The sequence below is a fragment of the Alligator mississippiensis genome, chromosome 2 (genome assembly GCF_030867095.1).
Source record: "Alligator mississippiensis isolate rAllMis1 chromosome 2, rAllMis1, whole genome shotgun sequence".
Classification (NCBI taxonomy): domain Eukaryota; kingdom Metazoa; phylum Chordata; order Crocodylia; family Alligatoridae; genus Alligator; species Alligator mississippiensis.
In genome coordinates, this window is record NC_081825.1 from 97,045,518 (window position 1) to 97,073,007 (window position 27,490).

General features: G+C 46.5%; 1 protein-coding gene across 3 annotated transcripts in view; it reads right to left on the reverse strand.

The window, feature by feature from the left end:
• FHIP1A (FHF complex subunit HOOK interacting protein 1A) overlaps nt 1-17,978 on the reverse strand; it is a 154,330-nt gene extending 136,352 nt beyond the window's left edge. For all 3 annotated transcript variants that reach the window (XM_059721980.1, XM_059721978.1, XM_059721979.1), the window contains exon 1: nt 17,671-17,978. The gene's annotated coding sequence lies outside the window, so the exon portion shown is untranslated. The remainder of the gene's footprint in view (nt 1-17,670) is intronic.
• Nucleotides 17,979-27,490: the final 9,512 nt, after the last annotated feature.

The following is a 27,490-nucleotide window of genomic DNA, read 5'->3' on the forward strand; positions in this document are numbered from 1 at the left end:
GTGACGCATCTATGGATGCACGACAAGGTGTGGTTAGCCTTCCTTACCGCATCCCCATATTGGCGGCCCATGTTCATCTTGGAATCAATAGTGACTCCGAGATCCTTTTCTGCCTCTGTGCTGACAAGAAGGGAGTTCCCCAGCCTGTAGGTATGCTGCTGGTTCTTCGTCCCCAGGTGCAATACCTTGCACTTGTCTGTGTTGAAACCCATCCTATTCTCATCCGCCCACCTCTGTAACCTGTCCAGATCTAGTTGTAACCTGTCCCTCTCTTCTAGTGTACCCACTTCTCCCCACATCTTAATGTCATCTGTGAATTTGAATAAGGTGCTTTTCACCTCCTTGTCCAAGTCGCTGATGAAGATGTTGAACAGTGTGGGCCCAAGGACCGAACCCTGGCGAACCCCACTGCCCACGTCCCTCCAGGTCGAAAATGACCCGTCCACCACCACTCTCTGGGTGCGGCCCTTCAGCCAGTTTGTGACCCATCTGACTGTGTAGTTGTCGACACCACAGTCGCCTAATTTTTTAATGAGGATGGGGTATGAGGACAGATGCTCCCCCTATCAAATAATGACAGCCACACCTCACTGTTCAGTCTCATACTGTAATTGTTTTGGAAACTTGTACCCTGCCTAACGCAATACAATTTGTATTTTATAACAGCATAAACAACTTAGCATCAAGCCCCAAATTCTACTCTTGGCTGTATATTAAGAGGAGAAAAGTTCTCTCAATATTTAATAAGATTCTACTTTTCCTCCATCAACAAAACTGTTTTGCAACAGAAACAAAAAGACCGACCTTCATTCAAACTCTTCTGGCAGCAGATGACCCTTAGCAGCAAAGGGATTAAAAAACGTTGTGAGCTGCTTTCTAGGACAGAAAAGAGGACATTTCTCTCTTTTCTCAAGTTTTGGGTATCCTAACATGCGTAAGAGTCAAAACAACTAACATTTAAATTACAAGGCATGTTATAGGAGTCATATGTCAGTAAGCATGAAAAAAGTTAAGCATCTTATGTACATACTTCATACTTTGGGGGGAAAAAAAAACCATTACTTGGTAGTGTAGGACTTAGGTAATTGCTAAATGGAAAGCAACCTGATGCCTGAAGATCAGCAACTCTCTAGCTAGGATGAAAAAGTTTTCATAGCTTTAGGTTACTGAGCTAACCGAACTTTAAGTTAGTGGTCTAAATCCAGTTCTTTATTACGGTTAGAAGGTTGTTCAATATATGAAGTGAGGCTGTGATTTCACCCCAGTTTGCAGATGAGAGTTTCACAAAAAGCCATCTTTGTATCTAACATTCTCATTAGAAAGATCACGGTGTGCTGAGATTTGGCTACCCTTTCGGCACTGTACACAGTTCCTTCGCCATAGGATTGACTCACATTAGCAGGTCAGCTGGGAAAGCTTCTCTTGCAATGATTTTTGTATTTTATGTGTTCTGTGGATAAACATATAATTTTAAAGACCCTCCATCTGGCACCTTACAGCAGCTGTAGACTCACTTGTTGTTCTCGCTCCCCACACTCTAATTATGTTTCTCTACTGTTATCCAGTTGCTGTATAACCTTAAAAGGTACTGGCCAGGTGTCATCACCTGAATTTAAATAACTTTTTACAACACAAGAAAAACATCACTGAGTGAACAGAAATGCATGTAAGAAGCATGTCAGTCCTGCTGAGACAATCAAAGTGAATTGCAAAAGCCTGTACCCTAAGAAAGGCCTCAAGTCTCTAGCTAGCACATAAATGGAGTGCTTTTAAGAAGACCAAAGATGTAACGGAGTCAGAAAATACCGTTACGTTGTTAAACATGAACTAACCACACAGAAAAGGGGGAAGGGGGGAATCCACAGCTTGATGTTAATGCTTGTGAAACTAATTTAGATTCAATATATCTGGCATGTAATAATGCCAAAAAATGTGACCATAAAATAGGGTGACTATTCATTTATATTATGCCGGATGTTCCAAATTAATTTAGCAGAAGTCTTATTAACCTGTTTGGCTGCAATTCCCTAGATGACCAAAATGAATTAAAAATAGAGAAGCTATTTAAAATAGGGAAGCTATTAGTTTGTGTCCATTAGAACCAATAAATTAACATCAACTTTGTTGAGAAGATGTTTTTAAAGCTATGCTGCAAGTTTAAGGGGAAAAAAGGTGCAGGTGTCAGATCTTAGTGCCAGTTATCCATTATTTAGACCAGTGGTTCTCAACCTTTTTAGGCTCAACACCATTCAGAAAATGTCAGTTCTTAGTTTTCACTCATTTTTTGACTATGACAAAATAATATAGCAATTTTTCTATTGCAAAGAACTCAGAAAGATCACAATAGGTCAGAAGTCTTTTAACACTATGAATTCTTATTTGAAATCTTTGGGTTTATCTTGTGAATCATATTTGCACAGTTAATAGTGTTAACATTGCATGGCATGCCAACTGAAAGGATCTCAAGGCACCCTGGGAAATCCCTTCACAAAAGAATTAAGTTCTCAAGAGATGGAACAGGGTTTTTACTGAGAGGAAGCAGACTAAAATTACATATACACGGGCCCCGAGTGGTCTGCTTTTAGTCATCTGAAAAAACAGACTATCTTTTTAGTAATACACTTAAAAGATTCCAGCAAACCTGAAGGAAGCACCAGAACAGAAGTTGTAGGTCCTGAAACAGCAAGATGGTAAAAGGTACTGGATTTATATTGTAGGGAACAAGCCCACTTTAGCAGGGAGAGAAGCTAGGTCATCTATTAGGTCTTCCTAGGACACGAGTGTGCTTGCAGAAAACAAGCTCAAACGGAACGCACCTTCTCTTGTTGAAGTCTACTTTGTTTCTCCATCAATGCAGAACACAACTGAATTAGCTAAAATTTAACGCTACTACACAGTCAGAAATTTAAGAACAAATATTATAATTTAGGCAGTCTACCAGAAGCCAACAGCAATAATTTCCCTGTGACAGAACACAGTGTAAAAACAGACAGAGGGGCCAACATGCTTGGATCTTACTTTAAACATTCCTGGCCAAGATCTGTAAGTTCCTCTCAGCCCAGCCACCTTTGCGTGTGGCCAAGACACAGACTGTCCTGCTGCAACAGCGTTCCCATCTCTGCCTTCCTTCACTAAACACACCATAGGTAGCCTCTAGCTTAGGGGTGGGAAAAATATGGCCCACAGGCCATATCCAGCCCACCAATGATTTCTATCCCGCCTGCCAACCACTGTGGAAAGCCTAAGGAGGGAGGGCTGTGCCGTGAGCCACTCCACTTTGCTGCAGCCGGGGCTGGGCTGGGCTGGGCTGGGCTGGGCTGGGCTGGGCTGGGCTGCACAGCATGCAGACTCCTCTGCCTCCACCCCTCGCTCCTGCATTTATCCTTCCTCCTCCCCCAACCTCCCCCACCCAGCTTCCTGTTGGTGCTGTGGCTGCACAGTCCTGGCACTGCAGCCACTGGGCCCACATGGGAAGGGACACGATACAATGCACCAAGTAGCTGTCCCACCCACCACAAGCAAGTGCTGCAGTGGTGCTATTAGACCATACCAGCCATGTGGGAGACTTGGCCCAGGGCAACTGCCCTCGACCAACATTCCCGCTAAGGAGTAGTGGTCCGTGAGGGCGCCGCTTCAGTCCATGAGCGCGCCGCTTCGGTCCTGCCTCCTCTTTTTGGTGTGGCATGGAACACTTACTAAAGGTAAGCTCCTCACTCCTCACCCAGGGCAGGCAGCGGGGTCTGGGGGCTCAGGCCTGGTTCCACCGACTCTGGGGAACTGCTCCGCTCCCCCAAACTACCTCGGGATGTGAGGAGGCACGTAGCGTCAGGGCTGGGGAGCAGAGCAATTCCCCAGGGCTGGCGGAGCCCACGGAGCAGTTCCGCGGAGCCGGCAGGGCCTCACTCAGGGCAGGCAGCAGCTGCTCCCTGAGGTGAGGCAAGGCAGGGATGGAGGCTGGGGCTGGGGGCTGGTGCAGGCTCCACCGCCTCTGGGGAACTACTCCACTCCCCAGTCCTGATGCCACATGCCTCCTCGCTCCCCGAGGTGATGCGGAGGAGCAGAGCAGTTCCCCTGAGCCGACGGAGCCTGCACCAGGCTCCAGCCCCAGCCCCCACCTCCACCTCGCCTCGCCTCTGGGAGGAGCTTACCTTCAGTAAGTGTCCCACGCTACAGCCCAGCTCCTCTCCCGGCAGATGCGCAGCCTTAAGAAGTTTGTGCGCAGCAAGACTTTTACTTTCATAGATTTCATAGACATTAGGGCTGGAAGGGACCTTGGAAGATCATCAAGTCCAGCCCCCTGCCCAAAGGGCAGGAAGTCAGCTGGGTTCATAGGATCCCAGCAAGATAAGCATCCAGTTTGCTCTTGAAGATGTTCAATGTAGGCGCTTGAACCACCTCCGGTGGCAGGCTGTTCCAGACCTTGGGGGCTCGGACAGTAAAGAAATTCTTCCTCATGTCCAGTCTGAAACGGTCTTGTAGTAGTTTATGACCATTCGACCTAGTCGTCATCCCTTGGGGCGCTCTGGTGAACAAACGTTCCCCCAGATACTGGTGGTCACCCCTGATAAACTTATAGGTGGCCATCAGATCACCCCTGAGCCTGCGCTTTTCCAGGTTAAAGAGCCCCAGGGCTTTCAGCCTGTCATTGTAGGGTCTGCTTCCCTAACCTCTGATCACGCGCGTGGCTCTTCTCTGGACTCTCTCAAGCTTCTCCACATCCTTTTTGAATTGTGGAGCCCAAAACTGGACGCGGTGCTCCAGCTGCGGCCTCACTAAGGCCGAGTACAAGGGGAGAATGACGTCCCGGGATTTGCTTGAGAAGCATCTATGGATGCAAGCCAGCGTTTTGGTCTCTTTACTAGCCGCAGCATCGCACTGCAGGCTCATGTTCATCTTGTGGTCAATGATGACCCCCAAGTCTCTTTCTTCCTTAGTGCTAGCCAACATAGCACTGCCGAGCCCATAAGGATGCTGCAGGTTTTTCTTCCCAAGGTGGAGAACCTTGCATTTATCGGCGTTGAACACCATCAGATTCTCGTCCGCCCACTTGCTGAGCCTGTCCAGGTCCGCCTGGATCACCCGCCTGTCTTCTGGTGTGGATGCTTTGCCCCAAAGTTTGGTGTCATCGGCAAACTTGGCCAGTCCGCTTCTGACTCCAGTGTCCACATCATTAATGAAGATGTTGAACAGTATGGGTCCAAGGACAGAGCCTTGGGGGACCCCACTGGTCACAGGACACCACGATGAGTGACTTCCATCAATTACTACCCTCTGGGTCCGACCACGGAGCCAATTTTCCAGCCAGTGGATCGTGGTGGACCCAAGGTGACAATTGGCCAGTTTCACCAAGAGGTGATCATGGGAAACCAGATCGAAGGCTTTTTTGAAGTCAAGATATATGACATCAATCTCTTCTCCCTTGTCCAGGTGATAGGTCAATTTTCTGGCCAGTGGATCGTGGAGGACCCAAGGCGACAATTGGCCAGTTTCTCTAAGAGGTGATCATGAGTTGTAGCCACGCACGCGCGCACCTTAGAGGGAACCTTGCCCCTGACTTTCCCAGTACAGTGTCATGTCAGCAGTGGCTAACTGCAATGAGCGGGCATGCAGGACAGCCACTCAGCCACTGTATCACGATCCATCCTGTGCAGGCCCAGCTACCAGCAGCCACAGTGCCAGGAGTGCACAGCACCAATAGGAAACAAAGGTGGAGAGTGGATGGATTCAGGGGATGGAGAAGTCTATATCCTGTGCAGCCTGGCCAGCCCTGGCTGGGGCATATCAGAGCAGTGTGGGGTACAGCCCTCCATCCTCAGGCTCCCAGCAGCGGCCGGCGGAGCCGCCCCCACACTCTCAACAGCTCACCAAACTCTTTAACTGGTCCTCCAATCCAAATAATTGCCTTCCTCCCTCCCCTGCTCTAACCACTCACTCAAGGCCCTCCTACACCTCTTTTAGCATCTTTGATATTTAGGATCTTATTCTCCTATGTTCAGCCTTTGGAAAGTAAAAGCATTTTAACCTAGACAGAAATATTCCCTCCCTTTTCCATTTTATTCTCAAAAAGCCCTGAATTTGCCAGTATATTGTTTATTGTTAGTTCCTCCTCCCTGTCATATTTCCCTCTGGTATTAATCTACCAGACACTGGGTAACAACACATGACAGTTATAATGAGAACCTTCATAATGTTGGGAAATATTTTGAAAATATTTCCTTATTTCTAGTTACTGTTGGATACTTCGGATTCTCTCTCCTCAAGACACTGTCCTCAATCTATACCACCCATGCAGTTGGTCCAGTTAACCGTTAAAGCTCATCCACAAAAATCCTTGCTTCTCTCAGGACTTCCTGGACTATCATAGTCACATTAATCCATCACTTGAATTTTAAATTTTTCCTTGTAGATTAACGGTCTTCAGTATCCCTTTCCCAAAATCCACAGCACCATCTATGCTAACATGAAAATGAAAAGTTATATACGCTAGAGATGCACCACTTTATTGGTCACATAGCTGATTGGCACTGATAACAGGAAAATTAACGTTATCAGCAATCAACTTTTTTTGGCTGGTAAAGTCACTGATAAATGCGTAGCTGCAGCATGCATGTGGCCAGGAATGCAGCCAGGTAGCAAGGAGAGCAGCCTCCTGCTGGTAAGTCTGTGGAAGGAAGGAGTAAGGGGGGGGAAGGGAGGAAGAAGAGGCATGGGGTGGCAGATCAAGGCCCACATGGTGAGGAAGCGAGTGGGGCAGGGGCAGGTGCTGCCCAGCCAGGGCGGTGAATGGGACCCAAGAGCTGGGAACAGGATGGAGCCATGGGAGGTTCGTCCAGGGGGCACAGGAGGGATGGGGAAGGGGGGCAGCTCCCCACCACTGCGCACACCCCTGGGGGAGGCATGGGGGGCATGTCTCCCCACTAGATTTGTGCCAGGGCAAAGGCTGCAGTCTCAGGGTGGCTATAGCCCCCCCAAGATCCCCTTCGCACCCCTGCTGATGCTACCCACCTCATGCAGCTGAGCCTGTCCCACCCCTGCCCACTTTGAACATGGCCCTGGCCCCCCACCGGGAAGAGGGTGGCGCAGCCCCTGGCCATAAACCCACATCAGGCAGCCTGCCCTTGCCCCAAACACAAATCCAGGGGGGCACATGCCCCCTGTGCCACCCACCTTCCAACCCCTCCTGCACCCCTGGATGAACCACCCATGGCTCTGCCCTGCTCCTCGATCTGCACCCCACCCCCACACCCCTTCCCCTCCACAGACTTACTGGCAGGATGCTACTCTCCAAGCTGCCAGGCTGCATTCCTGTAAATCAGCTATCGCAGTGGGTCCCAACCTTTTTATTCTGCAGACCATCAAACTACAGACCAGCAATGACTAGTATACTGTAGGGCAGGCAACCAACCTCCAGTCCTCAGTATGCCAGTCACTTCTGGACTTCCGGTCCGGCAGCCAACCCTCCTGCAAATTGGCAGCCAACCCATACCGGGCTGCTATCTGGGGGTTGGAACCCCTGGGTTAAAGGATCGGTATCAGCCGATATAGCTGGTTTATAATTGGCTATCAGGATCAACCAAGAAAATCTTTATCAGTGCACCCCAATATACTCCGAAACAAGCAATTTCCAATACCCCATGAAAAACCCATATAACATGTATTTCTACCCCTACAGATATCAGTGTTAAAAGAGCCATTGAATAATACCACACAATACTAAAACATATCTCACTTGAAACATAACAGAAAAAAATAAATTCTGTCCATTCCGTCTCAAAACATTAGAAGTAAAATATGCTAAAATACACCTGCTTTGTACATGCACCACTTATTCAACATGGGGGTTACAACACAGCTATTAAGAATTAGAAAAGCCATCCACAAACACACACACAAAAGAGATCCATGACAATTCACCCTTCAATAACATTTAGGTACAAACCTTGTCTTCAATTTTTGAAACAAGATGAGTATTTGAAAAGAGTCTAAAAATTGTTACACACCCAAATACTTTGTCTATGTCAAACATTTAACACTAAAGCTTCACTGCTACACTAAAATGCAGCACAGACCTTATTTTCACACACCTTAAAGAACTATGATTAGAAAGCTCTGTCCTGCAAGTACAAGCAAACCCTGAAATGTAACTTTCTAGCACTGCAATTATATTTCTACACTTGCCATCTTTAAGATCAACTGATGCAGTATGGATTCTATAAATCTGCTGTGCTATTGCCACTGTTCATAGCTTTGAAAGTGGTAACTGAAATGAACACTCAAGTCTGTTTCGCTGCTACTATTCATACCCTAGTGATAAGGGCTCAAATTGTCAAGGATTATATAGAAGAAAATACATGAAAAGGGGAGAAAGAATCATAAGGTTAGTATAAGAGCTCTTTTTCATTTCCTCTCCTTACAACAGCCAGAGACAAAAAGATTCAACACCCTTCCAACAGTTAGGGAAATTAAGCTCCAAATGTATCACACTTCTATTAGATACAAAAAGATCCAAGATAACATGTTTCAGGATCCTGGATTCTTCCTGTTCCTGTCTCACAGGGTACCAAAGTGTGAGAATCCTGGTTCATTCCCCAATGCAATTCCTGTAGACTTAACTGTTGAGGCTGTTCCACTGTCATCTGTCCAAAAGATCTCTCAAAAGTTGATTTATTCCGCTCCCTAGAGACTCTTACAAGCCCCTTATTCCACAAATCCTAAGTGTTCCTGTTCTTACCTCTGAATATTTAAACATACTCTTTCACAATAAACTGTTTAGGTCACATGATCTGCTCTTGAGGCGCCCTGGATGATTACAGTAATGCTGCAAGGTCATGAAATGTTGATGTAGAATTAATGCCTTTTTTAAACCTAATCCTTTTCTATTTTAAAACGATTGCCAAAAGTTCTGTCCAAATGCCACCCCTTGTAATGTAGTCTGTCTGTGTGTACCATTACAACAGAATGTATCCCCAGCTGCTACTACCTCACAAAGAACAGTGAATTTCTACTAGTTGATTCACCGCACAGATAGCTGTTAAGCTAATGATCAAACCAGGACTAAGCAGTAGATTTAAGCCATTCATAGTTTACCACTTCCTAAGCTAACACAGCCAGACTGAAATGCAAAGCATTACTATTGCTTTTAAATTGGCAACCGAAGGAATAAGATACCATTTTATACATGTTTAATCCATGCAGTCTTAAAAAAATATATCCATAAATAAAGTAATTCAAACCAAATACTGCCGAATCTTACTAAGAACTATCAGGAAGTGTTTATGCAAATATATATATACTGCTGATTCAACTATGAGTTCTTTCTTACAGCCAAAAGATTATGAGAAAGTGTGTAATTGGTGGAGAATACAGACTGCTTCCTTGTACATTAGAAGAATTTTCTTCAGTTGTTTTACCAAGCTGACTTGAATTTCAGAAAGAGTCACTTGATATGGATAGCCTTCCAAATGTACATATAAAATGTTTATCTCATCTGTTACACAGAGATCCATTCAATTATTGTTTTTCAAGGGCAATTTGAAATTAGAATACATAATAAATGCAATGTTTGTTAAACCACCTTAGTTATTTTCGTTTTTGTCTGTATAAAAATGCTATTATACTAAGGCCTTGTTTATTTTTATTTTTTTCTGTTTTTTAAGGAACTGAGGGGGTTTTAAGGAAAGAAAAAAAGGGATATACAAGTAATACATAAATTGCTCTAATTTAAGCTGATTTTCAGGTATCAATACACTTGCATTAATTGTCTGAAACACCAAGAGGCAATTATTTAAGCTAGAGGAATCTAAGCTTTGCACAACTAATGCCAAATTAGCAGTTTTTCACAGTTTAGTAGCTCTATCAGCATCTAACATATGCAACTGTAGGTCTTGTCTATTCAAGGAAATTCTTCAAAAAATCTCAACATTGATAACACTAGCTGATTTCTACTGGCATGAGTGAACTGGGAAGTCCTAACAGAAACTAGCTGCCAGCAGCCACCAGCTTTTAAAAAAAATGTACCATCTAATTACCAGGATGTTTAAAATATCTACAGTATTTGGCACTCACTTTACTGTACAGCTTCCCAGCTTAAGGGGAACTATGAAGTTAGAAATAATAAGAAATGTCTGCAAAATGTACAGACAAGGTTCTCTGGGAAAATCTGGCATCTTTTATTAGACCAACTAAATAGTTGGAAAAATTTTTCTTCGCAAGCTTTTGGTTTTAAAAACACTCCATTAGGCCTGAATACTTGATACTGGCTGGAGCATCGGGCTCAGAGAGTAGTAATCAATAGCTCAGTGTCTAGTTGGCACTCGGTATCAAGTGGAGTGTCCCAGGGGTCAGTCCTGGAGCCAGTTTTGTTCAATGTCTTCATCAATGACCTGGAAGATGGCATAGAGTGCACCCTCAGCAAGTCTACAGATAACACAAAGCTAGGAAGAGGAGTAGATACACTGGAGATTAGGGATAGGGTTCAGAGTGACCGAGACAAAATTGGAGGATTGGGCCGAAAGAAAGCTCATGAGGTTCAACAAGGACGACTGCAAAGACCTGAACTTAGGACGGAGCAATCCCATGCACCAGTACAGGCTGAGGTCTAACTGGCTGGGCAGCAGCTCTGCAGAAAAGGACCTGGGGGTTACAGTTTTCAATAAGTTGAATATGAGCCAGCAGTGTGTCCTTGTTGTCAAAAAGGTTAACAGTGTACTGGGCTGCAATGGTAGGAGTGCTGCCAGTAGGTCAAGGGAAGTGATTCTTCCCCTCTACTCAGAACTGGTGAGGCCACATCTAGAGTACTATGTTCAGCTTTGGGACCCCCACTACAGAAAGGGTGTGGACAAATTGGAGAAAGTCCAGCAAAGGGCAACAAAAATGGTGAGGGGACTAGGGGGCATGACTTATGAGGAAAGACTGAGGGAATTGGGCTTATTTAGTCTAGAGAAGAGGAGACTGAGAGGGGATTTAATACCAGCCTTCAACTACCTGAAGGGGGGTTCAAAAGAGGATGGAGCTAGACTGTTCTCAGGGGTGGCAGATGACAGAACAAGGAGCAATGGTCTCAAGTTGCAGCAAGGGAAGTTTAGGTTAGATATTAGGAACAATTTTCTCACTAGGAGGGTAGTAAAACACTGGAACAGGGTACCCAGAGAGGTAATGGATGCTCCATCCTTCAAGGTTTTCAAAACCCAACTAGACAAAGCTTTCACTGGGATGATCTAGTTGGGGATGGTCCTGCTTTGAGCACGGAGTTGGACTAGATGACCTCCTGAGGTCCCCTCCAGCCCTCACTTTCTATGATTCTAAAACTGTACAACCACTCCTAAACAGTGGGACTAAGACTACTCCAAGTGGCCCACAGCAGGTCACAAATCATACCAGGCTCCAAATACCTTTAATAGAATCTAATGATAAGGGTGTGTGGCAGTTCACAAGAAATCTTGAGGGCTGACAATGTTACACTGGTTCAAAAAAGTCTGGAACCCTGCAGCAGTAGTTCTTAGGATACTGAGGCAGTTGGACGAATATGAAAAAGCAAAGCTAAGAGCAAGTACTCCATATCACATTCTTTCTATAGCAGGTGGGCACCCACACAAGTGAATGCTGTCACTCTAGAAATCATTAATTTTTATTTCATAGCTACATGTCTCGGAGTAGGAGGGTTCTGCACAAGTGAAAGAGAAAATAAACATCAACACTACCAGGAAAGAGGAACTTTCTTTAAAATCAATCCATATCTGTCTGGTTTAAAGTCCACACCGCTATTTCCTTCCAGGTCCAGGCCTGAGAAGGGTATTTATCAAAATGCCAAAAATTGTGTTTTACATAGGTTTCTTTGATGGTCCACAGATTTTCTCATTGGGATATGATTTGGTCTTATGATGTCATTCCTCATAGGCTCTGTTTATAGCCCATAAATGGAACAACATATTGTACTAAATGTATTGATAGGCTTTTTTTTTTTCTTTTTAATAAAACAATGATGCAGATGCTTCAGACTTGAAGTGTGAATATAAAAATAATGTCTTTGTACTCAATATATCTACTCCCTCTGCATCTTATATATACATATACATACATACACACACAACCAATTTTATAAATAAATATTACTTCATTAACAATGCCAGTCCAACTGTGAAGCAGAAGGCTGAATTCTCTTCAACCTTTGAAGAGGAGAAGCTGGGAGCAGGGGTGCTGCCACCCATGTAACTCCAGTCACTGCTCCTGTATACCCCTTTCCAAATCTTCAATGTGCTCGTGTTTGTGTTCAACTGGGGTTAATTCCTGACTAGTCCCAATTAATTATCCTGTACTTCACTGATTGCTAAGCATCAAATAGACATAGTCCACACTTAGATTTATTAGCATAACTATATAGAGCTGATCTACACTATGGCAAGCCTTTTATAGCTAAACCAGGAAACCATTCTATAAACCTTTTACAGCTTATGCCAGCAAGTGTCTTTTGCTGATATAATTTTCACCAGTTTCCCATGTAAAAAATATGTACTAGCCCAAGGACTTGTTTTTCTGGTATAAACTGCATCTTTGCACACCACAAACATACCCCTACCCAAGACTACTGAAACAAAAAACCTTGTAAGCATGGACTATTGCTACATCAGTAAGAGAAGTAGCTTCCTGTCACCAACAGTTGTTCACAAAAGCCCTCATTAAAGATGTTCTCATACCAGTGTATATTTATTTTACTAAACTGCAATTATTTACATCATCATAAGCACTGTTATAAAGTATAAATATGCTTCAACTATATGAGGGATTTCTTTTATATTAGCTATATCAGCACAGTTAAAACCAGAAAAACTCATGCAAATACAAGGCATCAGGCAAATTTTCAAATTCTGAGGTCCTGTTTCCTCACAGATAGAAGCAGGCAATTCATCTTTGAGCTCTGGAAGTCTAATTGTTACTAGGACAGAGAAAGCAACAACACACTAATAGATGCTGTTATGTAGGGTCAGACAACGCAAGATCATGTTGCATACTGACTGGCTTCTCCCTACCCAGCCTTCCATCATTATCACCAAACCAAGTGGAAGAGATTTTTTACTAAATTAAAACCAGTGGCATAAAAATCCACTGTTCTTCATTCAAGGCCAAATTAAAGCAATCCAGTGCCATAGACAGACCTTACCTAGAGTTCCCCCCATGTTTCCACCCCTCTCTTGGAACAGCAGCATATTTTAAGGCTTTAAGAAACTCAAAAAGTCCAGGCAGATTTGGTGCAAGTTAGGCAGTTTTCTGTACACAGTGTAGTTTAGATTAGTAGCAAACAGAACACACATTAGGCCTTTGGTGGGAGGTGGGGGGAAATCTTATGCTAGGTTCCACCATTTTTAAATCAGTCTATGTGTGCTGAACTTCTGTTCTGTTATGGGTATAGGAGAGTTTCCAATTACTTATACTAGTAGAAATGTGATGTCTGTACCAGGCCTAAAGTAACAGTGGAAGAGGTAACCTGTGTCCACAATCTCAAACCTGGGGCCTTGGTCTAACAAAACAGACATTTATGTCAGCCTGCTACCCCATCACTAGCCATCCAGATTTGTCAATGCTTATGTGAAGCCTCTAGTAGGGGTAGGTCACTCTCCACTTCCCACATATAAACCCCTGACCCAAACAGCCAGTGTCTGGGCAACAGCAATCTGGCTTAAGACTGCTTTGCTGCTCCCGCTGGCTTGCTCCTTGGCTTTGGTCTGTTTGATCTCCCATCTTCTTGACTAGCTTCATCCCTGGACTTCACTCTTGGATTCACCTCCTGGCTTTCTGCCCAGTTCAACCCCTATGGCTGATCAGATTTATCCAAGATGGCTTGAAGCCTCCAGCAGGGCCTAACCCTCTGCCTACTCCTTGTCACCAAAGTGGCTGGCCAGGGTCAGCTGACTTTCTACTTTCCCATATAAACCCCTGCACAGGAACACCAGGTGTCTGGGCAACAGGACTAAATTTGATCTGATTGCCTTATGCTTGATCTCATCCCAGTTGGCTCTGACTCTGTTCTCAGATTGACCTCCTGGCTACCTGACCTGGCTTGTCCCTGGATTCTGCTTGCTCCTCCTGACCCTGATTGTCACCTCAATCTTTGAGTTGACCCAGATCTGGCTATCCATGATGTGGTATGACAATGATGTAAATTCTTTATTGCATAACGCACTTCCAAGAGTGAAGAAAAAAGTCAGAAAAATACTATTATTTCAGAAGATAACTGCCTGCATGTGGGCTTATACAAAAATAATTACTATGGAATCTCATTAAATTTCTTAGTAACTCTTAGTCTGCTATTGTACTGTACTATGAAAAGGGTTTGAGGAAGTTCAAAACTCTCAGTGATTAAGCTAGAGAAACATAAATAAACACTGCATGACTTAGTTGAGATAGAAAGACCAATTGATAATTACTAGTAAACCAGAAATGAAAAGCCAAAATGAAAAAAGTAAAGAATAAGATAAGAGTATAATAAACAAGAGTGCCTGTAAAAGTAAAATACAGCTATGTAACAGTGACAAATGTTAAGATTAAAACAAGAGCTCAGGAAGATAATGGCCTGAACACAAAATAATTAAATTCTCAAATGGAGTACCAATAATACAAGGCACTAGTATCTGCTGTAAGAGTAGGAAGAGTAAAGTACTGATGGTCATATAGCACAGGGACAAGCTATGTTTGGGAGAAAATTCAAGAGCTGTAATAAGGTTATCCCAAGATGAACAAGTCTGCATGTTAAATGTTTGAGCATGTAACTCAAATACACTAGGTCTAACCCAGTGGTGCTTAACCTTCAGCCTGAAGAGCCAAGTCATTTGACTCCCAGGATTCCCCCAGAAACTTGGTGGTAGGGGAGTGGTGGCAACATTAATTGCCATGGCTTTCACTGGATGTCTATAAAACCCAAAGCAATTAAAACTACCGCAGCTCTCCTGCTGCCAAATTTTCAGATCCATGGAGAGCCCTTCGATCTGGATGACATGGCCCTGCATGGCAGATCACAAAGTGCAAGTGATCATTCTGCAGCTGGATCCAGCACATGGGGTAGATCCTGTGGGTGTAGTTGCTCTGTGGTTAGATCCAGCAGGCAGGGCTGGGTTGGCATACCAGTTCACACCTGCAGGCCTACCTACCCCATGCTGGATCCAGTCCACAGATCAACCCAGTGCCACTCATCTGGACTGTGGAGCCAGAAGACTGAGTACCACTAGGCTAGCCTATAATCCCATGCCACAAATCAAGGCTCAAAAAGCTCTTGCTATGAAACTTTCTGAGTCAATGAGGTGTTGCTTGCAGTGCATCAAAATAAAATAATATTAAAGGCACGAACATCAGTATTTGTACAAGTAAGTGCTTAAAACTTCTTTAAAGCTCTTACATTGAAGAAATCTTTACACATTTCAAGTGATTAGGTAAATGAAGAAGCTGAGCCAAGAGTCAGTGAGTCTAAACAGTTACAATAATGTACTGAGGTATGGCTTATCTTTTAAAAGGGGAAAGCAGATATAGAATTTAAAAGCTAATTTCCAGTGTCCAAAGCAGTACTTTCTTATTGTAGCTGTCGGTTGTGAAACTAAAAAAATTAGAAAGACCTCTACGTCATTTGAGAGGTGGGAAAAGAAAAAGGAAAAGAAAAAAAACTCAGTTTTCTTTTAAATAATGTATTAGTTTAACCAGAGACAAGATAAATGAAAGTTCAAAGCAGTGAATTTGAAGTCAAATAAAGAGTCACTCTGGGCACTGGTATCACTAGCTCCCACAGTTAAAACAGATTAGAAACTCCCTTTCTTTTCTATATCTACTTCATCAATCTATTCTTTTGAAGAAATGGATGAAAAATACCCAATAGTGGAAAGTGATTGAAGAAATCTATCTTAATTGAGAAAGATAGTAGAAAAAGGGGATCCTGAGGTTCTGGCAACTCTCTGACTGCAACCACCTCTCTCGCACACCAGTGCACGAAAGAGTATGAAACTATTTTTACTTTATGAAATAAAGAGCTCAAGATCTGGAAGTCGCATTCACAAGCTGAAAGGGGGGGGGATACACCATGGCACTGAGATACATTTCCACAGCAGACAGACCCTGCACCTGTGCACAGACCCACTGAAATGTGTACAGCTTTGTAGGCAGACCCTGATCTAATTTTACCATGAGGGCCTACATTATTTTTTTTTATTGCCTTTCAATTCACAAGGTGGTTTTTGTTGTTGTTTTCTTCAAAGGTTTTACTTGAATACAATACAAAAATGCGTCAAGATTCAGAAAACACCCATAACTCTCTAGCACAAGTAGTAGTAGTGCCAGACTGGTGACTTGAAAGTATGACAACATTGTCAGGTGAGAGACTTAGTTTTGATTGAGTTGATTATCTCCCTCCCTCACTCTCCTGAAAATATGCTTAAGCATTCAGGAAGTTAGACTCTGGCTAGTAGCTCTGCAAAGGTGCTGGATCAGTGAAACCAAGAGAACACTGTATGGACTCAGAGATCAGACTGTATGGAGCCCTGTGAAGGATTGGGGCTTTAGAGTGTCCTGGGTCAACAAACGGCAATCATTGCCAAATTCAAGAAGTCCATCCTGGGTCAACTGGGAGGAAGGTAGCTACCAAGCGATTAAAAAAAAACAAAGCAAAACAAAACACATTTTTTTTAACTGCTTTCCTTTTCTTCACCAATGCACAATAGCTACAGGTAAGAAAAGAAACTGACCTTGGAAGCAAGGAACGGACCCAGAGTGCTGTCAAACACACCATTTTAATCTCCTGTCCACAGTCAAAATCTAGGCCCTGATCTCACAAGCTGTTCTGTACCAGCAGGCTTGTGCAGCCTTGCAGAGAGCCCTGGCAGGGAAAGGGGGTCTCAGCTTGGACACAAGGATTTGCCTGCAGAGAGAAGCTGGATCAAGCCCTCAGGCCTGATGTGCAATATTAACTAACCACGCATTTTATGCTGAACCTCATTATTAATATTTTTTGTTCAACACCTGTCAGTGTTTCGGTCATGCCAGGGGAATGCAGGAAACACCAGCTGGGGTCTATTTGTTGTGCTGGACACCCAGCTGACTACAAGCCTCCCTCAACTGGGAGCACAAGAGACTGGGCGTGGGGGGTATCAGAGGTGAAAACAGAGATCAGGGGATCTCACTGAAGCCCCACATCATGTGACACCAAGTGACCACCACCTCAATCTCTGTTGAAACTCCACATCAAGTGGCATGAGCGTCACATGCCTCCAGAGGCTGGGGGGCCATGGTGGGAACATGGCAGCAGCAAGCAGGGAGCTCCTGCAGGCGGCTGCAACAGTGTTGGTGGCAGGGGGGGGGTGACTGGCAACCACCTGCAGGCGCAGAGCCAGCGCCGGGCAATCTCAGGGGGTGCACGTGCACCCTCTACGTGTCACCAAGTGACCGTCACCTCAGTCTCTACTGAAACCCCGCATCAGGTGGCACCAAGTGACCGTCACCTCAATCTCTGCCAGTGCCTCAGCCCCAAAAGTTCCCATGACCTGCCTTTCCGCCAGGGAGGAGGCACAGGAGGCAGGCTGGTGGCAAGCGAAAGGGGCTGAGGGCAAGCTGAGCTGCTGTACCCCGCGAGGCAGGGCCAGAGGCTGGGGAAGTGCGGTCTGCGCTCGGGGAGGAAGGGGCGGGCGGTGGGTAACTTACTTGGGGCGGCCTCCCGCACCCGTGGCCGGCTGCGCGCGTGGCGGGGCCCGGCTCTGCTCCCTGCGGCTCCGCGGAGGGCGGCGAGGCAAGGCAGGGCGTGGCGCCGGCGGCCCGGGGCTGTCCCGGGGGACGCGGCGCCGCCTTCCCTTGCTCGGGAAGAGAAAGGCGATTAAGCCGGGATTATTCCCCGTGACCTCCAGCGGGCACCGCAGGGCAGGAGGAGGGGAGCCGCCGCCGCGTATACGGGGCAGGGGGACCCGGGCCGCAGCGCACGTGCAGGGGCAGCAGGTGAGCCCCACGGCGGCGCCCGGCCACTCGGGGCAGCGACGGGGAAAGTTTGGAGGCGGAGGAGGGCGGGGGAGGGGTCGCGGCCACACCTCCCGCCGCGCCCGCCCCGGCGCCGCTCCGCCCCCAGGTGTCCCCGCCCGGACCCGCCCTGGCCGCCCCGGGCCGCTGGGGTTGGGGTGGGGGGGACGGGGCACGTCGCCTGCTGCGTTGTGCGGCGCTGCACGAGGCGGCATGGCGGGATACATGAGATCCGCCTTACACCAGCGCGGAGTCGCAGAAAGTTCGGCTGGAAGGGCCTGGGGAGGGCATCTAGTCCAACCCCCGCTCCAACTAGATCATCCCAGCCAAGGCTTGGTCTAGCTGGGGCTTAAAAACCGCCAAGGATGGAGACTCTGCAACCTCTCTGGGTAACCTGTTGCAGTGCTTTACTACCTTCCTAGTGAGACAATGCTTCCTAATATCTAACCTAGGGGCAGACAGTTATTTTGGGCAGAGGGCTCCTTACTGAGTTTTGGCAAGCCATCGAGGGCCGCATGACAGGCAGCCCAGGGCAGATAAATATTACTTTTCTAAATTTTTTAGGGGCCCCGCGGCCTGGATAGAATGCTGCATTTTGCCCACCCCAATCTAACCTCAACTTCCCTTGCTGCAACTTGAGACTGTTGCTCCTTGTTCCGTCGTCTGCTGACACTGAGAACAACCATGAACACCACGTGCCCCCAGAGGCTGGTGGGGCACGGCGAGCTCCCGCAGGCAGCCACAACACTGGCAGCAGTGGTGGGGGTGGCGAGCACTGACCAGCAGTCAGGGAGCACTCGCAGACACCACCGGCAGCGTTGGCAGCAACCAGCAGCACTCATGGACCGCCCGCAGGCGCTGTTAGCAGCCAGCTGTGGTGAAAGAAGAGGTTAGGTTCCACAGCTGGCTGCTAATGGCGCGGGCAGTGTCAGTGGCGCCTTTTTGCAGGGGGTGCGCCACCACACTCAGGGTGCACACCCCTACGCATCACCACTGAGAACAATCTAGCTCCATCCTCTTTAAAACCCACCCTTCAGGTAGTTGAAGGCTGCTATTAAGTCCCCTCTCAGTCTCCTCTTCTCTAGACTAAATAAGCCCAGTTCCCTCAGTCTTTCCTCATAAGCCATGTGTCCCAGAACCCTCACCATTTTTGTTGCCCTCTGCTGGACTCTCCAATTTGTTCACATCCTTTCTGTAGTGCAGGGTCCAAAACTAGATACAGTACTCCAGATGTGGCCTCACCAGTGCTGAAGAGAGGGGAATAATCACTTCCTTTGACCTGCTGGCAACACACCTACTAATGCAGCTCAGTACACCGTTAGCTTTTTGGCTAAGTACAGAGAGTCAAAAAGTCCAACCCTGAATTGATTCAATCTTTGCAGGTTAGTTTAAATTGCATAGATTGAACCGATAAGCAAGTAAACAGATATTCACTTTTAGTTCCACAAATGCAGCCATGTGCCTGCAGTGGCCCATTCCAGAAGCCTCAAAAGCATGCCTCCCGCTCCACTGGAGCAGGTAGCTTGGGCCTGTGAGGGGGGTTATAGGAAAGGTACAAAGCATCCTGGGATGCTGGGGGACTGTGAGTTGACTTGAAACTCAAGGGGATCTGGGACAGAGGTTCAATAAACTGATTTAACCTAAATCAGTTAAGTGATACTACATCCTTCCAGGTTTATCTTAAACTGTTTTCGGCCATTTAGAAAGCAGTTTACATGCACTGCACTTCTGTTGTGTTACAGATTTGAACTGGTTTCCAATCATTTATACCAGTTTATGTGTAATTTCTGTCCCTAGCCCTTGGCAACAAGGGCACATTCTTGACTCATATTCAGCTTATTATCCACTGTTTCTCTCAGGTCCTTTTCTGCAGAGCTGCTGCCCAGCCAGTCAGCCCCCAGGCTATATAGGTGCATGCGATTCTTCCATCCTAAGCGCAGGACTTTGCACTTGTCCTTGTTGAACCTCATGAGATTTCTTTTGGTCCAATCCTCCAATTTTTCAAGGTCACTCTGAATCCTAACCCTACCTTCCAACATACCTACAACTCCACCCAGCTTGGTGTCATCTGCAAATTTGCATAGGGTGCTCTCTCTGCCATCTTCCAGGTTATTGATGAAGATACAGAACAAAACCAGCCCCAGGACTGGGACACTTCACTTGATACCAGCTGCCAACTAGACATTGAGACATTGATTATTACTCTTTGAGCCTAATGATCCAGCCGGTTTCCTATCCACCTTATAGTCCATTCATCCAACCCATACTTCCTTAGCCTGTCTGCAATAATGTTGTGCATGGGAGACTGTACCAAAAGCCCTGCTAAAGCCAAGGTAGACTATATCTACTGGTTTTTCCACAACCACAGAGCCAGACATCTCATCATAGAAGGCAATCAGGTTGGTCAGGCATGACTTGCCCTTGGTGAATCCATGCAAACTGTTCCTAATCACTTTCTTCCCCTCCAAATGTGTAGAAACACATTCCTTGGGGATCTGCTCCATGACTTTTCCAGCAACTGAATTGAGTCTGACCAGTGTATTTCCCTGGATCCTCCTTTTTCCCTGTCTTAAATATGGGCACTATATTTGCCTTTTTCCAATCCTCTGGGACCTCTCCCAATTGCCCTGAGTTTTCAAAGATGACGGTCAGTGGCCCTGCGATCACATCAGCCAACTCCCTCAGCAACCTTGGGTGCATCCCATCCGGCTCCATGGACTTGTATATGTCCAGTTTTTCTAAATAGTCCCTAACCTGTTCTTTTGCCACAGCTGGCTGCTAACCTTCTCCCCCAACTGTGCTACCAGGTGCATAAGTCTGTGCGCTGACCTTGCCTGTGAAAACTGAGGTGAAAAAGGAATTGAGCACTTCAGCCTTTTCTGCATCTTCTGTCACAAGGTTGCCTTCTCCATTCAGTAAGGGATGCACACTTTCCCTGATCTTCCTTTTGTTACTGACATACTTGTAAGAACCCTTCTTGTTACCCTTCACATCCCTTGCCAGCTGCAACTCCAATCCCTGAATGCTGGAGCAATACTCTTATACTCCTCCCTAATTATTTGTCCAAGTTTTTGTGCGGGCCGGGCCCCGCTCCCGCCGCCACACGCGGGTCGGGAGGAGCGATCCGCAGCCCGTCTTTTGCGCATGCGGGCTGTGGCCAGCAGCCCGGGCACGCGGGGTTGGAGAGAGCCGGCTGCGAGCTAGAGTTAGTCACAAACACGTAGTGGTTGATTGAAAAGATTGTTTACTTACACCCAAAGATGGTATTGGTGTAGGCTGGACAGGTTTCCAGGCACAGCTCCTGCTTAGATCCTCACTAGAGGACCACAACAAATTCGATTGCTCCCACGGAGTTGTTTAGGCTCCGCGGGTCCGGTTCGGTTGGGTTCGAAAGGTTCCCTGGAGTTGAGACTCCGCGGGTTCGAAGTTACAGGAAAGGGATACGTCTGGGATTGCGATCGGCGACGGGGAGAGGCTAGAAGCAAAAGCTCCGCGGGTTCGGTTATTAAGCTTGAGAGAGGCACGTTGGGTCCGCAAGGGTCTGCAGCGCTTGGAGATCTTCACACAGCACGAAGTCTCCTCCTCCTGGCGAGTTCTCTCTCTCTCTCTCTCTCTCTCTCTCTCTCTCTCTCTCTCTCTCTCTCTCTCTCTCTCTCTCCGTCTCCGTCTCTGACTTGGGCGGAAACTACCCAAGCCTTTTGTATGGCTAGCAAGCCAATAGCTAGCCGCCACGTGTGCCTACATTTGGAACTGGCCAATAATGTGGCGCAAATCCAAATACAAATGGCGGGAACTCCTTTGCAGCGTGTATCACCAGTATGCAAAAGAAATGCACCCTGCAAAGAAGCTGTAATTTGGCGGGAAATCCCCGTTGCACCAGAGTTCTCTCTCGCAGCAGAGAACTCTACCGTGCAAAGAAAGCTACAATCGGCGGGAAATAATTTAGCGGTGCCGAAGCACACACACAAACAAAAACTACAACTTTGGGTTGTGACAGTTTTCACTTCTTATAAGCTTCCTTTTTGCAATGTAGTTTACTGAAGAGCTCCCTGCTAAGACAAGCTGGTCTTCTGCCATACTTGCTAGTCTTCCTGCACATTGGAAAGTTTTGTTCCTGCACTCTCAGTAAGGCTTCTTTGAAGTACAACCAGCTCTCCTGGACTCATCTCCCACTCAGACTGGCTTCCCAGGGGATCCTGTTCATGAGTTCCCTGATCGAGTCAAAGTCTGCTTTTCTGAGTTCCAGGGTGCTTACTCTGCTGCTTTCCTTCTTTCCTTTCCTCAGGATCCTGAACCCAATCATATCATGGTTGCTGCTGCCCAAGTTGCCATCTGCTATTACATTCCCCACCAATCCTTCCCTGTTTGTGAGCAGCAGGTCACAAGAACAGCATGGCCCCAATTGGATGCTTCAGAACTTGTACCAGGACATTGTCCCCAAAGCTCTCCAAAAACTTCCTGGATTGCCTGAGCACTGCTGTATTGCTCTCCCAGCAGATGTCAGGATGATTGAAGTCCCCCATGAAAACCAGGACCTGCAATTGGGAAATTTTGGTTAGCTGTCTCAAGAAAGCCTCATCCACCACTTCCTCCTGGTCTGGTGGTCTATAGCAGACCCCCACCACAACATAACCCTTGTTGCTCTCCCCTCTGACCCTAACCCAGAGTAGGGTTATGATACATTCGGGTTTTCCCAGATATGTCCTATTTTTTAGTCCTCCTATCTCCGACTAGGCAGGTTTTCAAACCTGAGCAAATGTCCGGGTTTTTGCTTTGCTCCGCTGGTGGGAGCAGAGGGAGAGGCAATTGTAGGCATGGAGGTACAGTCAGGTAGGTGTAACGACACCCCAGAATCTGCAGGCAGGTAAATCTGGGTTGGGGGCTGGAGCTGGGGCTGGGGCTATGCCAGGGCATGGGGTCCAGGGGGATTGCCCACCCCCTTCAGTAGGGGAAGGGGGGCCTTTTGAGGGCTGTGGCTGGGCCGCAGCACAGGGGCCAGTGCCCATGCTTGCAGGGGTGGAGCAGTCAGGATACACTGTCGGAGCAGGGGGTCAAGGAGGGGGAGGTGGGCTATGGCCAGTGATCCTGGCATGGTGCAGCAGCCTCAGTCCAGGGCAGGGAGGGTGTCACAAGCCTCTCCTCCTGTTCCCTCCAGCCCATACTGAGGCCAGACTCACTCCAAGCCACCATGCTCCGGCCTGGCAGGATGAGGGCAGCTGTGGGCCCTCCAGCAGGGCTGGGGGAGCAAGGGGCTAAGGGTTGGGAGTGAGGGGCACTGGCAGGGCTGGAAGGGGGAGCCAGGGGCTGCTGGGGGAGAGCAGGGAGCTGCTGGTTGGGAGTAAGGGGAACCAGCATTGCCCAGGGGGGCAGGGTACTGTGGTTTGGGAGTGAGGGGCACTGGCAGGGCTGGGATCTATGGGGTGGAGAGTGAAGGATAGCAACAGGGCTGGAGGGGATGTGGCTTGGGAGCAAGGGGCAACAGAATGGGCCGGGGCAGGGAACTGCCATATTCCTCACCCCCTGCAGACAGGTGTCCTCTTTTTTGGAACTGAAAATATGGTAACACTAACCCAGAGACTTTCAACTCGCCCATTTGCAGTTTCATACTGGAGTTCTGATATATCTGATGTAATGATAACATTACATTATAACTTTATATCATTATTTCATGATAACATTACATCAAGGGGTCAGCAACCCCTGGCATGCGTACCATTAGTGGCACGCGGAGACATTTTTCGCGGCACACTGGGAGGCACACAAAGAAATTGGGGTTTTGTTGTTGTTTTATTAAGTTGCTGCTCTGGGCTGTGCAGCCACAAGTCACAGCGCCGCAGGAGGCCCCGGGGCAGAACCAGGGGAGCGCAGGCAGGGAGACTGTCTGTTCTCTACTGCCCTCACCCTGTGCTCCCAGGCTGCGCCCTCCAGCCCGGCTGGCCCCTGGAGGGAGCTGCCCAGGCAGGCAGACACCCTGTCCCACCCCTGGCAGCACTGAGGTGCGGAGTGCTGGGGCCAAGCAGTCAGGACAGGATCTGGGCAGCGTGGTGGGGAGGTGCCGCAGGCAAGCCAGCCCGGTCAGGCCCTTAGGAAGGCGGGGGTGGGTGGGAAGTGGGGGCTGCCCTGGGGTTCTGTGAGCTCGAGCTGTGGTGAGCAGGCAGGTGGGGGTGCCCAGTGTCACCCATGGTGGGGCCTGGCCCAGCCCACACAGCTCCTCAGGGATGGGCCGCAGCCACCCTGCGCACATGGGGATGCTGCCTGGCTGAGACAAGACGCCAGGCTCAGGGGGCTTCCCTCTCTGGGATCGGCCTTCTTGCATGCTGGGCACAGTGCAGGCAGAACAAAGCCATCCCCGGTGGATGGCCGCGGGAGCCCCTGGAGCCTGGGAACAGCCACCGCAACTGCCTCAGCCTGCCCGGGTCCCAGCCTTGCCAACCCACAGCTCCCCTCAAGGGACCAGAGCTGGGGCAGGCACTGCTCAGAGCCACTGCGCTGCAGGCTCCCAGCTGGCTCGGCCCCGAGCACCGGCTGCGGCAGCTGTTCCCAGAGCCCAGGGAACAGCCTGTGGCTGCAGCTCCCACTCGCAATGTACCCAGCACATACAGAGACCAAGCAGGGAGTTCCCTGAGCCCGGCGTCATACCCCAGCCAGGCAGTGTCCCTTTGTGGGCAGGGTGGCTGTGCCCCATCCCTGCAGAGCTGCACGGGCCAGCTGGGCCCCACCTCCTGTGCTGCTGGGCCCCCCCCGCCGTGACCCAAGTAGCAGAGCCCTGGGTCAGCCCCCGCTTCCCACCTGACACCAGCTCTCCTCCAGCTGCAGTCTTCCCAAGGGCCTGGCCAGCCTGCCCGCAGTGACTTCCCTGGTGCTTGCTGCTCCCTGCTCCTCTCTCCCTCTTTCCCCTCATCACAACATGCTTAACAAGAAAAAAAAATTCACAAGTACAAGGCAGTTCATGAAGTTTTATTTATTGTCATCAGGTTTTGAATTTTTAGAAAGCCTGGTATTTACTGTAAAAAAAGAAAAAGAAAAAAAAAGCAACATTTATTATTATTAATTGTATTAAAAATGCAGTGCATCCTGCCATGTACCCCCTCTGCCCCAGTTTTGTTTTGGTGGCGTGCCGGCACTCCGGCACCTTATGAGGTAGACATTGTGGTTTTTTCAGCACTCCGGCCAAAAAACATTGCCTACCCCTGCATTACATGATACATTATTACAGTATATATTATAATATTATTACAAGATAACATTACATTATAACATGGTTACATTATTACATGGTAACATTATTGCATGATTACATCATAACATAATTACATTATAACAAGATACAGTATAACATTTTACATATTATTACATGATATATTATACCATTATTACATGATTAAATCGTGACATGATTACTTCATAACATGATTACATTATAATATGATACATTATAACATTATTCCATGATACATAATTACATAATATAACATAATATATAATAAATAAATTATATGTTATAACATGGATAATATTTTTTATACTGCATATGCCATATATATGTTAAATATATGTGACATGACATTTGTATAATATATCATAAATATATGCAACAATCTCCAGCAATTCCAGCAGCAATCTCTAAATTCAAGGATGATCTCTGCAACAGCACTGATGGGTCTCGAGATGACTTGAGTTCAATCCTTGAGCCATGGACCTATCAACAGAAGTTGCAGATCTTTCTGCAGGAGTGAGTAGGCGATAGGCTAGGATTTCTCTCCTTCTCCTTTCTCTGTTCTCTCTTCTCTAGTTCAAGGGCAAGACACTTTATCTCTAAACAGGCTGCCGCTTAGTTTAGGATGCGGAGCCATTTATATAATATATCATAATCTATATTACAAATAATGTATCATAATTACTATGTGGTAGCCTTATGATGGGAGTCACTAGATGGTAATATTAAACTGTGGTGTTCTTTTTTTCCTTGATGTGTGATCTGTTCAGTCTTGGAAGAAGTGCCAATATTGTGCAATCTTTATAGCTGAGCAGCTGTGGCAAGCAAGGGTAGTGTTTGCTCTCTGCTTTCTTCTGGTTAACTGAACTCAGGTGTTTGTATAGAGTTGTTTTCTGCAAGAAAACCCTTGTTTGTTTGGAGGAGGAGGAGGAGTTTCCTGGAAAAGGGGATTGACTGTATGCTGCCTAACCAGACCTCTGTTTAAGGACTGGTGTCTATGGTGCACCTTGTTTATTTTACACTATGAACATATGCAGGCTCCAAGTCACTGATTCTCCTCTATCAGACAACCAGTGCACAGGGCCTGAGATATGCTACTTTTCAGCAGCGAGAACAATATTAAAGACCACTATAACAAACAAAAATGTTAGTTTAAGGTGCTCATAGCTTCATAACAGAAAATTCCACCCCAGATACTTTATAACAGATATAGCCTACCTTAATGAGTAGTTACCATATCTAGGAATATTTCTCATTTTTCCTTTAATGGGTTTAGCTGTATCAGTTAGATTCACATTAGGACAGTAATCCTAAACCAGTCAATTTGGCTTTTCTTGATTATTCAAAAGACGAAGACAATTTGGGTTGTTAAAAGCTCATTCAAATAAAAAAAGTTATAAAATTAACATATATAAATATACTCAGCAAATTCTAATTATTTTTGAAGTGTCCTTCCTAAATGGCTCATTTAACACAAGTAGAGATTAAAATTTATTATGCAGATAACAGTAATCTCTATGACCTCACACAATATTTTAAAAGATTTTATAATCATATAAACTATCAAAAAGGTTCAAAGATTTAACTTCAACAAGTATGACCTCCTGAAGTCCCTCCCAGCCATATTTTGTAACATTTTCCAGCCCTAAACATAGTTACCTCAAACTTCTAGACTTTCATAGTGTATAAATATTCCTGCTATGATTCAGAAGAGTCTTTCATGCTATGTTCTCAGCTATGTGTCAAAATTAAACTCACTCATATCCAATCCAAGCCTTTTACTTGAAAAAGCGTGGGAGAACAGTAGACTCTTAAACCTTGAAAGTTTACCAAAGCTAAGCTCAAATTAAACAAGAAGGGGAGCAAATTCCAGAAACCACAACACCACAGTAAGAATACTGCTCATTATCTCTTTCTTGGACTTGAGACAAGCTCAAGCACCTTACCTAATTACAAATTCCCTGATATTTCCCAGACAGAGACTCTCAAATAGGCCAGGCCATTTATATGCTGCAATCAATAACCCCCAAAGGAACTGTCAGCCAGCAAATGTCGCAATGCACAAGTGAAATATGCTCTTTGTATGAAATACTACCTAAAACAGAGACCAGTGATTTCTGCACTGACTTCCAAATGCATTTAGGCTAGGGCCAGAAGTTACACATAAGCCAGTTTAAGTGATCAGAAACTGGTTTAAACCTGTAACAGAACATAAACCAGTTTCAAAATAGCTGAAACTGGTTTAAGATAAACCTGATTAAATATAGTATCAGTGTCACCAAGTCTCAGTCACCACCT